Consider the following 15,665-nt stretch of genomic DNA (forward strand, 5'->3'; position numbering starts at 1 on the left):
GACAGTTAGAACTGTACATGGAACAACAGACTGGTTCCAAATAGGAAAAGGAATACGTCAAGGCTGTATATTGTCACCCTGCTTATTTAAGTTATATGCAGAGTACATCATGAGAAACACTGGACTGGAAGAAATACAAGCTGGAATCAAGCTTGCCAGGAGAAATATCAATAGCCTCAGATATGCAGATGACACCACCCTTATGGCAGAAAGTGAAGAGGAACTAAAAAGCCTCTTGATGAAAGTGAAAGAGGAGAGTGAAAAAGTTGGCTTAAAGCTCACCATTCAGAAAACGAAGATCATGGCATCTGGTCCCATCACTCCATGGGAAATAGTTGGGGAAACAGTGGAAACAGTGTCAGATTTTATTTTTTTGGTTTCCAGAATCACTGCAGATGGTGACTGCAGCCATGAAATTAAAAGACGCTTACTCCTTGGAAGAAAAGTTATGACCAACCTAGATAGCATATTCAAAAGCAGAGACATTACTTTGCCGACTAAGGTCCGTCTAGTCAAGGCTATGGTTTTTCCATTGGTCATGTATGGATGTGAGAGTTGGACTGTGAAGAAAGCTGAGCGCTGAAGAATTGATGCTTTTGAAGTGTGGTGTTGGAGAAGACTCTTGAGAGTCCCTTGGACTGCAAGGAGATCCACCCAGTCCATTCTGGAGATCAGCCCTGGAATTTCTTTGGAGGGAACGATGCTAAAGCTGAAACTCCAGTACTTTGGCCACCTGATGCGAAGAGTTGACTCATTGGAAAAGACTCTGATGCTGGGAGGGATTGGGGGCAGGAGGAGAAGGGGACGTCCGAGGATGAGATGGCTGGATGGCATCACTGACTCGATGGACAGTCTGAGTGAACTCCGGGATATGGTGATGGACAGGGAGGCCTGGCGTGCTGCGATTCATGGGGTCACAAAGAGTTGGACATGACTGAGTGACTGAACTGAACTGAACTGAATAGGTGGTACTTCTAATGTCACTGTCCATGCAATTCGTGATGTAGGAAAAATTTCAAGTTCCTTTCTTTGAATGGAAGAGTTTTTTTTTTTTACCCTGTACTCGAAAAACATTCAGGGAATGAATAACCTGGATTCTCTCACTTTTCATCCCAACCTTCATAATTTATGACTTATTTCAAAGTCAGTGCAGGGACTTCCCTGGTGGTCCAATGGTTAGACTCCAAGCTTCCACTGCAGAGGGCATGGGTTCAATACCTGGTTGGGGAACTAGGATTCTACATGGTGCACAGTGTGACCAAAAAATACAATGAAGAGCCATAAATTAAAAAAATACAAACTTGAAGCCAGGCTTCCTCGCTTAGAATCCTAGGATGCTAATGTATCAGTTCAGTTCAGTTCAGTTGCTCAGTCATGTCTGACTCTTTGCAACCCCATGGACAGCAGCACACCAGGCTTCCCTGTTCATCACCAACTCCCCGGAGCTTGCTCAAACTCATGTCCATTGAGTCAGTAATGCCATCCTATCGTCTCATCCTCTGTAATCTCCTCCTCCTGCCTTCAATCTTTCCCAGCATATGGGTCTTTCCCAATGAGTCAATTCTTTGAATTAGGGGGCCAAAGTATTTGAGTTTCAGCTTCAGCTGAAACTGAAGTCCTTCCAATGAATATTCAGAACTGATTTCCTTTAGAATTGACTGGCTTGATCTCCTTGCAGTCCAAGGGACTCTCAAGAGTCTTCCCCATCACCACAGTTCAAAAGCATCAATTCTTTGACGCTCAGCTTTCTTTATGGTCCAACTCTCACATCCATACGTGACTACTGGATAAAACGTATCTTTGACTAGATGGACCTTTGTTGGCAAAATAATGTCTCTGCTTTTTATATGCTGTCTAGGTTGGTCATAGCTTTTCTTCCAAGGATCAAGTATCTTTCAATTTCATGGCTACAGTCACCATCTGCAGTGATTTTGGAGCCCCTCAAAATGAAGTTTCTCACTGTTTCTATTGTTTCTCCATCTATTTGCCATGAAGTGATGGGACTGGGTGCCATGGTCTTTGTTTTTTGAATGTTGAATTTTAAGCCAATTTTTTTCACTCTCCTCTTTCACTTTCATCAAGAAGTTCTTTAGTTCTTTTTCAGTTTGTGCCATAAAGGTGGTGTCATCTGCGTATCTGAGGTTATTGGTATTTCTCCCAACAATCTTGATTCCAGCTTGTGCTTCATCCAGCCCAGCATTTCACATGATGTACTTGCATATAAGTTAAATAAGCAGGGTGACAATATACAGCCTTGACATACTCCTTTCCCTATTTGGAACCCATCCGTTCTATGTCCAGTTCTAATTTTTGCTTCTTGACCCGCATACAGATTTCTTAGGAGGCAGGTCAGGTGGTCTGGTATTCCCATCTCTTTCAGAATTTTCCACAGTTTGTTGTGATCCACATAGTCAAAGGCTTTGGCGTAGTCAACAAAGTGAAGTGGATGTTTTTCTGGCACTCTCACTTTTTCAATGGTCCAAAGGATGTTGGCAATTTGATCTCTGATTCCTCTGTCTTTTCTAAATCCGCTTGAACATCTCGAAGTTCACGGTTCACATACTGTTGAAGCCTGGCTTGGAGAATTTTGAGCATTACTTTGCTAGTGTGTGAGATGAGTGCAGTTCTGCGGTAGTTTGAACATTCTTTGTATACCCTTGCACAAATTATGAAATCTCCTTGTCTTGGATTTCTCATCTGTAAAATGGGCATAATACAACATCTTTCACAATCCCTCATCCAGAAAAGAGCCAGCTTCCAATGAAAATCAGATTCTATCGTCAGCCAAGACATGTTTGTCAAAGACAAAATAAAGTCAGGGCATATTTAGGACTATCTGCTTAGATTGTAGGAAGCTGTAAATTACAATATAGTTAGAGCTCTTTAATTCATAGCCACATTCTTGAGCAATATGGTAACTGGTATTATAAAATTATTCTAAGTCCCAAAGAGAAAATCAACTACTTCATCTATGCTTTTGGATAACCTTAGCCTGACCTACTTTCTGAGTATATCCCAGCATTTACGTATGGGTGTATCTTTTTTGATTAAAGCTATCATAAAATTCAGGCATAATGCCCGAGAGATAACACTAATGGAATAACTTTGAATTATTAAGAAACTCCAGAAAACCTGGGGGACTGCTCTACATCCATGATTTCTGCTAATGCATTGAAACAAAGGGCCTGTCTCTTGTGATTCATTAGAATCATCGTGAATCTCCTCTGATTGCTGTTTCTTTCATGCACCACCGGGGTGCATTGCTGCCAAATGAAAGAGGATGTAAGATGAAAGAAAGAGGTTTCTGTCCCTAAAAAATCATCTGGGACCTTCATTAAAAAATTGAGATACTAACCTTAATAAAATACAGGGGAACCAAGATGAATAAGCCTGGATATTACCTAAAAGTATCTTCCCTTAGGACAGCAATCTCTATGACAGTTTTCTTTAGTGGTAATAATTCAGTTCCCACCTGGATATATCAGCCAGGGAGAACATTCTTGCTCGTAAGATGCATATTTTTTATACATATTTTAAACCCTTGCTTATTGTGTATTTTATATTATCTTCTTTTTATTTGCTTTACATTAGTAACTTTAAACTTCCAGGTCTACCTGGCTTACACCTTTCCCTTTATCTCTTCCGTTTAGCAGGTTTGAAATTGTAACACCAACATGAGTTCAGGATCAGACAGATGTGCACCTGAATCATGTGCTCTTAACTGAAGAACATGAACTGTGCTACTTGATATCTTTAAGCTTCAATTTCTCATCTGTAAAATCGGGGAGACTGACAATTATGGAGTTGTTATAAGAATTAAGCTTGATTACTACTTCCATGTTATTAAAGACATACACTTCTTTAGAATTGGGTACCCAGAAGTATCTGACCTCTCTACCTGACCTCAAGTTGCTCAGAGTTGACTGAGGAGAAGAGATGAGAAGCACTGACACAGTGTAATGCTGTGTGTTACTAGGACTGTGCACGGTGCAAGCCTTTATGTCCATGTGCTAGTTCATCAGCCTATCCATAACTGTTTACACGCAACTTTGAAAATTTCACAAGTTCTATCTATATTTGTATATCCTGCTGCTGCTGCTGCTAAGTCGCTTCAGTCATGTCCGACTCTGTGTGACCCCACAGATGGCAGCCCACCAGGCTCCGCCATCCCTGGGATTCTCCAGGCCAGAACACTGGAGTGGGTTGCATTTCCTTCTCCAATACATGAAAGTGAAAAGTGACAGTGAAGTCGCTCAGTCGTGTCTGACCCTCAGCGACCCCATGGACTGCAGCCTTCCAGGCTCCTCTGCCCATGGGGTTTTCCAGGCAAGAGTACTGGAGTGGGGTGCCATTGCCTTCTCCTATTAAAGATAATCAGAAAGAGGGAAAAGAGAGTCAAGTTCTTCTCAAAGCACTATTTTATATTTATTTTCAGGCTTTTCTTCTGTGTGTTATATTTATGTATATTATATATATATATATTCCTAGGTATTATATATCTGTAAATAAATGGGTTCACATTAAATACTGCATTTTGTGAACTTGCTTTCCCCCTCAACAATGGACGTGCTTTCCAGTACCACAATTTTTTTTTTAATTAAAAATAATTTATTTATTTATTTGTTTTTGGCTATGCTGGGTCTTCTCTGCTGTGCGGGCTTTTCTCTAGTTGTGGCAAGCGGGGGCTGCCCTCTAGCTGTGATGTGCAGCCTTCTCATTGCTGTGGCTTCTCTTGCTGTGGGGCATGGGCTCTAGGGAGTGCGGGCTTCAGTAGTTGCAGCTCCTGGGCTCCAGAGCACAGGTTCAATAGTTGTGACGTATGGGTCTGGTTGCTCCACAGCATGTGGGATCTTCCTGGGTCAGGGATCCAACCCATATTTCTGGTATGGGCAGGTGGATTCTTTGCCACTGAGCCACCAGGGAAGCTCCCAGAGCCACAATTTTTAAATGCCCTTTATTTGGTATTTAAATGCTATCTTGTGGATAACTCTCATCCTCTACTTCACTGTTTCCTTTTTCAAGGTTTCCCAGGAGGAATTCAATGATCTCTCTACAAAGGTAATTGCTGCCAGGGCTTGGTTATAGCAGATTGCTGTGGCATTGTACTGGTGAAGTTTGATTCCCAGATTTCTAAATGTTACTTTTAATCTCTGCAGTGTGGTTGGACCTTTGCCAAAAAGGATTAAATACTGGACCAGGTTGCTCTTCATCATCCCCCCTTATTCTCTTCAACACTGTAGCACTTAAAACAGTGAAGAAAAATTTCAGCTCTACAGTTTTATAAAATCTAACTGACGTCACTGGCTTGTATTCCAAACTAATTCAGAAACAAGGCTGAAATTTTCTTTTACATAGTCTATGCAAAAATGTTTTTTACACAGAATACTAAGTAATAGATTCTTGAAAACAAAATTATTTTCATGTCTTCTGGGTGCATTATTTTGGAGAAGGCAATGGCACCCCACTCCAGTCCTCTTGCCTGGAAAATCCCATGGATGGGGGAGCCTGGTAGGCTGTAGTCCATGGGGTCGCGAAGAGTCTGACACGACTGAGCGACTTCACTTTCACTTTTCACTTTCATGCATTGGAGAAGGAAATGGCAACCCACTCCAGTGTTCTTGCCTGTAGAATCCCCGGGACAGGGGAGGCTGGTGGGCTGCCGTCTATGGGGTCACACAGAGTCGGACACGACTGAAGTGACTTAGCAGTAGCAGCAGGGTGCATTATTTAGTCACAAATATCATTTATATACATATATTTTGGACACTCCAGCTTCCCACCTTCAAGAAATTCTCTCTGATTCGCATTCAGAGTGAGCTGGAAAAAGGAGTGTCTAGATCCGTGCAACTTGGTGTCTAGGTCTTTGTTTTTCCCGCCACCTATAGCTGTGGAAAAGTAAGGACTAGTTTTTACATGTTATCTGCAGAGTTGGTTAGCAAGATTGGTTCTGAAAATAGTAAAAGAAGTTCTTTAAATGGGTAGTGTTTTGGGTGTGCCTTTGGTTATTTACTTCAAGTTGGAACAGAGCTTGAGGAACAAATTTACAGTGATTCAAGGGCAGAAACTAATAGGTTGGTCAAATGGTCATGGAAAGAATAGGTTGTAAAATTGACAACAGTGTTTGGATACAGGGTTTATAGTAGGGGTACAGAGTATGATGAGAGCCATATCTCATAACAGTGTTTCCCAGAAGTCTTCAACTGATGACAAGGTCTCAGAGGTGCATTGTCCAGTTCCTCCTTCAAGTCAATATACTCATGCCCCTGATTAAGGCGAGTGTTGGCTGCTTCTTTTCCTCATAATTACCATGGGTGTGTGAGTGCTAAGTCCCTTCAGTCATGTCCAACTCTTTGTGACTCTGTGCTCCTCTGTCCATGGGATTCTCCAGGCAAGAACACTGGAGTGGGTTGCCAACTCCTGGGATCTTCCCAACCCAGGGAATGAACCTGGGTCTCCTGCATTGCAGGCAGATTCTTTACCTTCTGAGCCACCAGGAAAACCCCAGAATTATCATAGTTGATGGCAAACGACTCATTCAAGAATAGTTTCCCTCTTCAAGGGCAACCCACTTTCAATTACTATTAATAATTATTAATAATAGAAATGTATTGGTAAAGCTTTACTCTTTACCTCAATTTAAAAAAACTTTGAAGGTCTCCAAATACAGAAATCCCTGTATAGTTGGCTGAGACCTCCATTTAAACTGTGCTGTTTCTTTCTTTAGATTTTCAAAGCAAAAACCTACAGATAAAATGACTCAAATATTTCCTAAGTTCATTTGATATTTTAATTGATTATATGAATATGTACATCTCTGAGTTTGGGTAAGGCTGACTTAATGGTTCAAAAGAGATGTGCCTACCTATAAATGGTTAGGTTTTTGTTTATGAAGTGAAACAGTTTCTAAGCATCGACTTTGCAGAACTGACAGAATTAGGGAAGTTTTAAAAAAGGCTTAAAGGAGGTTGTTTGTAAACGCAGTTAAGATTTGTCAATTCCAATCCAGCTGAGAAATAGAGCTCGTAACAGATCCATCTGACTATTTGGAAAGTTGAGCTACTTTCTCTAGAGCTGTCATCAACTATGACCATTCCTAGAACTTTCAAGAAACATGTGTATTATTAATGTTAGGACAGACTTTCAGAGCTTCTGAGATACAGATGGTTGTCATGTGTGTGTTGAAAAGGAGTAATATAATTAACTGAAGAGTCATTTTATGAAAAAGAAGGGGAGGAAGGTAAGTCAAGATCATTTAAGATGCTTAATCAGGAAGTCTCTTCTTTGTAGCAAATATGTCTTAGGCACTGGCTGAGTGACATTTTAAATTTACATTCACTTATCCTATTTTATCTATTGCATAATAGATTCTCTCACATTCTGTACAGAAATCAGAGGAGAATACCATTTCAGAAGCTCATAATTTTCTTAGGTGTAGTTTTCTTCTACCAGTATCACTTAAGACTCATGATAAGTGCTCAAATAAATAGCTGTCCTCATTCAAGAAGTTTGTTACAATATTTTTTTGGTGGTTACATTATCTAAGATTGTGCATAAAGGATTGCATTTGGCACGGTGTAACAGAAACCTGACTACCATTGTTGTTGTTCAGTCGCTCAGTTGTGTCTGACTCTTTGAGACCCCATGGACTGCAGCACTTCAGGCTTCCCTGTCCTTCACTATCTCCTGGAGTTTGTAAAACTCATGTCCATTGAGTTGGTCATGCTATCTAGCCATCTCATTCTCTGCTGCCCTCTTTTCATTTTACCTTCACTCTTTCCCATCATCAGGGTCTTTTCCAGTTAATTAGATCTTTGAATCAGGTGGCCAGAATATTGGAGCTTCAGGATCAGTCCTTCCCATGAATATTCAGGGTTGATTTCCTTTAAGATTGACTGGTTTGATCTCCGTGCTGTCTGAGTGACTCTCAAGAAGCTTCTCCAGTAATGCAGTTCAAAACCATCAAATTTTCGGCACTCAGCCTTCTTTATGGTCCAACTCTCACATCTGTATGTGACTACTGGAAAAGCCATAGCTTTGACTGTATGGACCTTTATCAGCAAAATGATGTCTCTGCTTTTTAATATGCTTTCTACATTTGTCATAACTTTCTTTCCAAGGAACAAGCATTCTTTAATTTCATGGCTGCAGTCACTGTCTGCAGTGATTTTGGAACCCCAAAAAGTAAAATCTGTCACTGATTCTACTTTCCCCCTTCTGTTTGCCATGGAGTCATGGGACCAGATGCTAGTGGCTTAGCCAAAAAGGGATGAATTTTTTGTATAATATAAAAAGTATTGAGGCTAGTGGTTATTGAGGTTTGAGGTAGCAGTCCCTTGAGATCACTCATGTATGTCTCAGTCATCCTTTATTTTTGTGCCCCATCATCTTGGGTGTGTGTGGCCCTTGTACTTTTGGTTCCATGACGTGTGTGTGAGTGCACATGTTCAGTCATGTTCGACTCTTTGTGACCCCATGGACTGTAGCCAGCTAGGCTCCTTTGTCAATGGAATTTTCTAGGCAAGAATACTGGAATATGTTGCCATTTTCTACTCTGAGGGGATCTTCCCAACCCAGGGGTCAAACTTTCTGTCTCTTGCATATCCTGTGTTGGCAGGCTGATTCTTTACTGCTAGTGTCACCTGGGATAGCTGCTTCAGGTCCAGACCACATTACAAGCATAAAAAGAAAGGAACAAAAAATTGCTTATCTCAGTAATACAAAGCATTTCTAGAAGCCTCTGGCAGAGTATGGCTTATATATTATTGTCCAGAAATGTGTCACCATCATTGCTGCAAGGCAGGCTGAAAAATATTGATTTTAGTTGGCAAATTGCCTGTACAACATCCATCAGAATGAGAGGGAGAATGGATTCTAGATAGGTAAACAGTGGTTCTAACAAAATGGACTTCTACTGTATTTTTCCTTTCTTCCTTAAACTCTGCCTGCCATGGCTAGATTTTATTGACTTACAGCATTGTCTACTCCAACACTGAAAAGTTAGTGATATATTTCTCTAGAGTAATTATTTGCATATAAATGAAATTTGAATATGCATAAAAATCTTATGAGGTTTTCATGAGAGCCATTTTCAGTGAAGAGGTCACCAAATTATCCTCTTAATCGTACTGCCAAATATATAATAATGTTTCACTGCTAAGAAAATTATTGTATTAAGCATGATTCCTGATTAACTAACTTTGAAAACTCACCTTTTGATGAGTGCCATGTAAATGAAATTTTTCCTTGGACCCGAGAAATCGTCTTTACCCTATATGATTGTATGCCTATTTATAAAAGTGGATAAAGTGGTTTTTTCTTGCACCTGATAATCCTCAGATTGCTAAGGGCAATTTAATTTTCCTGTGGCTCAGTCACAAAAGTGATATCTCTAGCTTTGTTGGCAATAGAATGACTTGCTTCCTTAAGGGAAGACTTAATTCCTTCCTAAATTTCACTGGTGCGCTCTTCCAAAGGAGGAAGGCTTCAAAGGACAAACTTTCTAGATTGCTAAATTTCATTTAAAAAAAAAAAGAGTCCTTTGGGAAGGAGACACTTGAAGAGAAGTTCAATATTTGCTTACTGCCATCATCAACTCTGTCACAGGTGGAATTGTTAAAAAAAAATCAAACAGAAGCTCAAAGCCTTTCAGATCCAAAGATGAGAGCATGGTTGATTTGTTACTTGTCAAAGGAAAAAAATATAGGGCCAAAATGTTGCAACTGAAATAATAGAGCTTTTAAATTGGTTTGTCATTATTAATTCAGTGGTAAAGTTTTGGATGAGTCCTGAGGGACATTTTAGCTGTAGAATGTTGATGTTTTTTCTTAAAGAAAGGCATTAGAACTGTTGTTAAGTAAAGTGGTATTTAAAAGTACAGAGGAATAGTAGACATAAGAAATGCAGCAGGAGATAAAGGCAGAAGAAAAAAGACAACCTAAGTAAATTTTGATTTGATTTGTGTTTAATAAGCTATCTAAATTCACTCAGCTTCCCTTTTTCCCCCCTCACAGTTATTTCTTGGTAGTGAATAGCTATATATTTAACTGAGGAGAAAGACTGATATTTAAGTTTAGCATATTGTTCTCAGTATGGAAAAAAAAAATTAAGGGATAACCTAGAAAGTCACAATTCCTAGGGAATGAAGAATTAACACGGATAATTAAATAAAATTAACCATTTATTTATTATCTTCTCTCAACAGCTATTTAATTCGTTTCTGGTCCAATAGAGCTTTAATTAAGGGCATTAAAGTAACTTGTCAATTAAGAGTTTTTGGAGGTCTTGCTGGAGGTACAGTGTTTATTGTAAAAAAAAAAATGTAAGTAATTGAAATAGCTCTTGAGACAATTAACACAGATGCACAGACAGTAACGGCTGAACATGTTCCCAGCCTCTTTATGTGAGTACCCGTGACTCTTGGAGCAGGGTAGACTGCTGTGTGCCTAGGCTACCAGGCTGGGAGTTCTGGGCAGCAAGGCCCCTAGAAGCAGCCTTCCTCAATGATGATGGGAAAGAGAGGATAAAAACCTTGGCTTCCTTGGGTGGGATAAATATGAGGTGATTTCATAGCTTCTCCCAGAGGTCCCTAACAGAATTGACACCCAGCCACCGAGAGCACTAACTGGTTCATTGGCACATCCTTTATTGTCTGCCTATCCTTCCTGGTTTCACTTTGCCTTGCCTATACTGGGGCCTCCTAAGGTCACCTTACAAATAAACTACTTACCCTCAAGTTCTTGTTACAGGGCCTGCTTGTGGGACGATCTCTCTTAAGATACATCATTTCTAATGAAATTACTTGGCTTTTATAGGAAAAATAGTGAGTTTTAAAACTTTTTTCTAATTGCCATGCTTATATTTGTTTTTACAAGAATTACTTAGTTATATTAATTATTTGCTTTTCTTTTAGACTCCCAAAGTGCAATATTTGTTTTTATGTTCCTTTTCTACTCAGTGGGGGAAAAAAGAGAGTTTCATAGCTTCAAATGTCTATGAAGAAGCAAACAAAATGAGAAATCTCTACTATTTTTGTTTTTTTCTATTTGCCATTCTAAGAATTTTACTAGCAATAGCTACAAAAATGCTATTGTGAAATGAATTGAGGTGATTATGTTCACTTAAGAGATATAAATATTCCCACTTAATGGTTTATCACTCAGTTTTCTGCCATGCAAATCAGGTGATCAGAATAAGAATTTTTCCTTACAAAGTCAAACGTTTTATAAAGTTTGGCTTCAGTGCTTCTCTTATGCTTTTATTTCCTAAATTAATACCGCTATATTCAAGAAAGTGTGGAGAAAAGAGAAACCCTTGCACTGTTAATGGGAATGTAATTTGGTGTAGCCACTATGGAAAGAAGGTTGGAGATTCCTGAAAAAGTAAAACTAGAGTTGCCGTATAATGCAGCAATCCCACCTCTGGGCATATATCTGGAGAAGACTAATTAAAAAAGATCCATGCACCTCTATGTTCATAACAGCATTATTTACACTAGCCAAGATGTGGAAGCAACATAAATGTCCAGTGACAGATGAATGGATAAAGAACATGTCGTATAAATACACAGTGGAATACTATGAATACTATTCAGCCATAAAAAGAGAATGAAATGTGGCAAAATGAAGGGACCTAGAGATTATCATACCAAGTGGAGTCAGACAAATACCATATGGTATCAGTTATCTGTGGAATCAAAAAATATGACACAGTTCAGTTCAGTCAATTCAGTCACTCAGTCCTGTCCAATTCTTTGCAGCCTCATGGACTGCAGCACACCAGGCCTCCCTGTCCATCACCAATTCCCGGAGTTTACTCAAACTCATGTCCATTGAGTCGGTGATGCCATCCAACCATCTCATCCTCTGTCATCCCCATTCTCTTCCTGCTTTCAGTCTTTCCAAGCAATCACTTTATGAAACAGAAACAGATTTACAGGCATAGAAAATAAAAGTATGGTTACCAAAGGGGAAAGGAGTGGAGGGGGAATAAATTAGGAATTTGGGATTAGCAGATACAAACTATTGTATATATAATAGATAAACAGCACAGGGAACAATATTTGGTATCCTATAATAAGCCATAATGGGAAAGAATATTAAAAATATGTATATATATACACACACACATGCACGTGCACACGTATAAATGAATCACTTTGCTGTACACCAGAAATGAACACAACATTGTAAATCAACTATACTTCAATAAAAAAGAAATACTCCCCTATTTTTTGGTTTCTATCACATTATAATCTTTTTCTGCCTTCTGTCTACCCAGTGAGAGGGTAATAGGCAGGAACGCCAGGGGTCTCTAAACAGAGGAAATAGGCTGGAAGTGTCAGACATTTTTTAATCTCTCTCTTAAGCAGCAGGAGGAAACAAACAAGTGTTAGATTTTTTTCCCCTTCTCTATACAAATTAAGAAAGAGGTTTCTTTTAAAATTCTGTGTTGCCATGATGACACCTAGCTCCACTTGAACTTAGCTTTTCTCAAACCTTGAGTTAACCAATGCATTTTTCTTATGGAAATGTTTGTCTTAAACTATGTTAAGGAACTATGTATTTACCCTAGACTCTGTCTTTTTTCAAATTCTGCTGAAGTCTCAGAACCGGTAAAGGCTCAACAAACCTATATGTTTTACTCACACCTTGTTCTCCTAATCTATGTTAATGAAACTATATATTTACTTGGAAACTTGCCTTTCTTCAAGATTCATGTCAATCATTTTATGGCCCAGGATGACTTACCTGGTGCCAATGTTATCTCAAAATGCATGTTGTGGGTGAGGGGCCTGATGCCATTCTGAGTTTTGAGACATCTCCTTTCTCTAATTAACAGCTTGCTGATAGGTATATCAGAGGATGAGATGGTTGGGTGGCATCACTGACTCAAGGGACGTGAGTTTGAGTAAACTCCGGGAGTTGGTGATGAACAGGGAGGCCTGGCATGCTGCAGTCCATGGAGTCGCAAAGAGGCGGACATGACTGAGTGACTGAACTGACTGATAGCTATATAACATACTGCTAAAGGCTAGCAACCCACTCCAGTGTTCTTGCCTGGAAAATCCTAGGGACGGGGGAGCCTGGTGGGCTGCCTTCTATGGGGTCTATGGTGTCGCACAGAGTCGGACATGGCTGAAGCGACTTAGCAAAGGCTAGCAGAGGGGCACTCTTTCTGCCCCTTTCTGATGTCTATGTCAGAAGCTTTCACTATCTCTTTTATACTATAATAAAACTTTATTACACAAAAGCTCTGAGTGATCAAGCCTTGTCACTGGCCCTGGATTCAATTCTCCTCCAGAGGCCAAGAATCCCAGCATCTTTTGTGGTTCAGCAACAACCTTTCACCAGTGACCCCAAAGAAGAGTCTTTCCCTTATATATACTTTATAAATATTCTCTGAATAGCTTATTGTGGGGGTAGCTTCTTAATCTTCTGTTATAGCAAGACTGTGCAACCTTGAATCCAGAAGCTGCCTGATTGTGGCAGGATTTTCATGGAAATACTTTCTGAAAGTGTACCACAGAGTACTATTCTAATCCTCACAACAATTTTGTGAACACTTTGTTCCCTATATTAAACTTCGTGCTATTTAAAATGAGCTTTCCCCTTGGCTCAGTGGTAAAAGAATCTGCTTGCAATGCAGGAGTTGCAGAAGATACAGGTTTGACCCCTGGGCCAGGAAGATCTCCTGGAGGAGGGCATGGCAACCCACTTCAATATTCTTTGTCTGCAGAACCCCATGGACAGAGGAGCCTGACGGGCTGCAGTCCGCAGAGTTACAGAGTCAGACACAACTGAAGTGACTGAGTATGCATTCACTATTTAAAATACCCAGAGTATTTTCTGTTTGAGTGAACCAATACAGCATCTGGTACAGAGGTCTGCAAGCAACAGACCTCAAGGTTGATAATTAGGAATTTATTATTTGACCGAGTTGGATTGGAAGGCAGTGAGGAGCAGGTTATCATTAGAAAATGACCCATTATTCCATGACGTCAATTACTAAAATAGACCAAGTGATGGTTGCCATAGCATATTATGATGAGCATAAATTACACAAGGACTATGGCATGGAGATGGTTTCCGACACTCTCAGTTCAGTTCACTTCTCAGTCGTGTCTGACTCTTTGCAACCCCATGGATTGCAGCACACTAGGCTTCTCTGTCCGTCACCAACTCTCAGAGCTTGCTCAAACTCATGTCCATTGAGTCGGTGATGCCATTCAACCATCTCATCTTCTGTCATCCCCTTCTCCTGCCTTCAATCTTTCCCAGCATCAGTGTCTTTTCCAATGAGTCAGTCCTTCACATCAGGTGGCTGAAGCATTGGAGCTTCAGCTTCGGCATCTGCACACTCTGCTAGAGAGAAAATGATGGAATCAGGCAGTATCATCGAGTCAGAGCGTTTCTATGACGACCCTAAAAAAAATTTCTTATATCTTGTAGTCCCAGGGTTTAGGTAAGTAATTCTCAGGTGCAGGATCTGCTTTTGTAATTTCATAAATTTCAACAGATTTATTTTACATTCTCAACATATCTCTTGTGGAAGTTAAGATTTATTTGGGGGAAGGGATGTTGGAATATGGAATAGGGGTATTTTGGAGGATTCAGAAACATCCGAGTAACTCAAACTCCCGAATTTCACAGAACTTCCCATATCAGTAGAAATTGCTCTCCTTCATATGTCTGAAGGTCTGGTCTACACTGCTCGAAAACCTTGTGTTAAACACACATGAGCTTGCTATCTGGCAGGTAGACACCATTTCTTGTTTTCAATCCCTCCCAATACCTCACTGCCTTCTCCTGTAACTAGAACCAGAATGCTTGTTGGTTGGCAATCTGTCCCCAGTGCACAAAGGCAAGGAGAGACTGAAGGAAGAGGCAGCTTACTCCAAAGTGGTGGGTGGCAGAAGTGGCAGCTTAGGTATCCTTTTACTTGCGCACGCTCAATCACTAAGTTGTGTCTGACTCTGTGACTCCATGGACTGTAGCCCGCCAGGCTCCTCTGTCCATGGAATTTCTCAGGCCATAATATGGTGAAAGTGCAAGTGAAACTGGAGCGGGTTGCTCTTTCCTTCTCCAGGGGATCTTCCTGACCCAGGAATCAAAACCCTCATCTCCTGAGACTCCTGCGTTTGCAGGTAGATTCTTTATCACTGAACCATCTAGGAAGCCCCAGCTTTCTTGTACTGTTCCCTGTATTTTCATATTTTCTCCTTGTATTGACTTTCAGAAAATTCTCTTTGCTCCTACAAAACAAAACATATAAATGAATTGTAAGAATGAAGTGTTTCTTTTCTCAGGATATTTTCATTTTTTGCATGATTAAAACCTCAAGTTATCAATGTATGATAATCAAACTTCAGGAATCAGAGAGGATTTTGAGAAAAAGTTCACTCTAAAAATTCACCTGTGATTGTGGTGTGATGCAAAATGTATGGTTTTCAGATTCTAAATTGTGGGGCTGATTTGGTGAAAAGTTTTAGATGGGGAAAGGCTGCTGTTTTCTATTATACTTGGAGGTTAGCAGTACATTTTTAGTTCCTTAATAGAAGCCAATGATGTGATTTACAAGTAGCATATTTCAGGAATGGTGAAATACATAAAGATGGCATTATTCAGGCAACTCCATCATAACAATATGACTCCCTTTGGCAAAATTTC

This window comes from Capra hircus, chromosome 23 (assembly GCF_001704415.2).
Source record: "Capra hircus breed San Clemente chromosome 23, ASM170441v1, whole genome shotgun sequence".
NCBI classification, from domain to species: Eukaryota; Metazoa; Chordata; class Mammalia; order Artiodactyla; family Bovidae; genus Capra; species Capra hircus.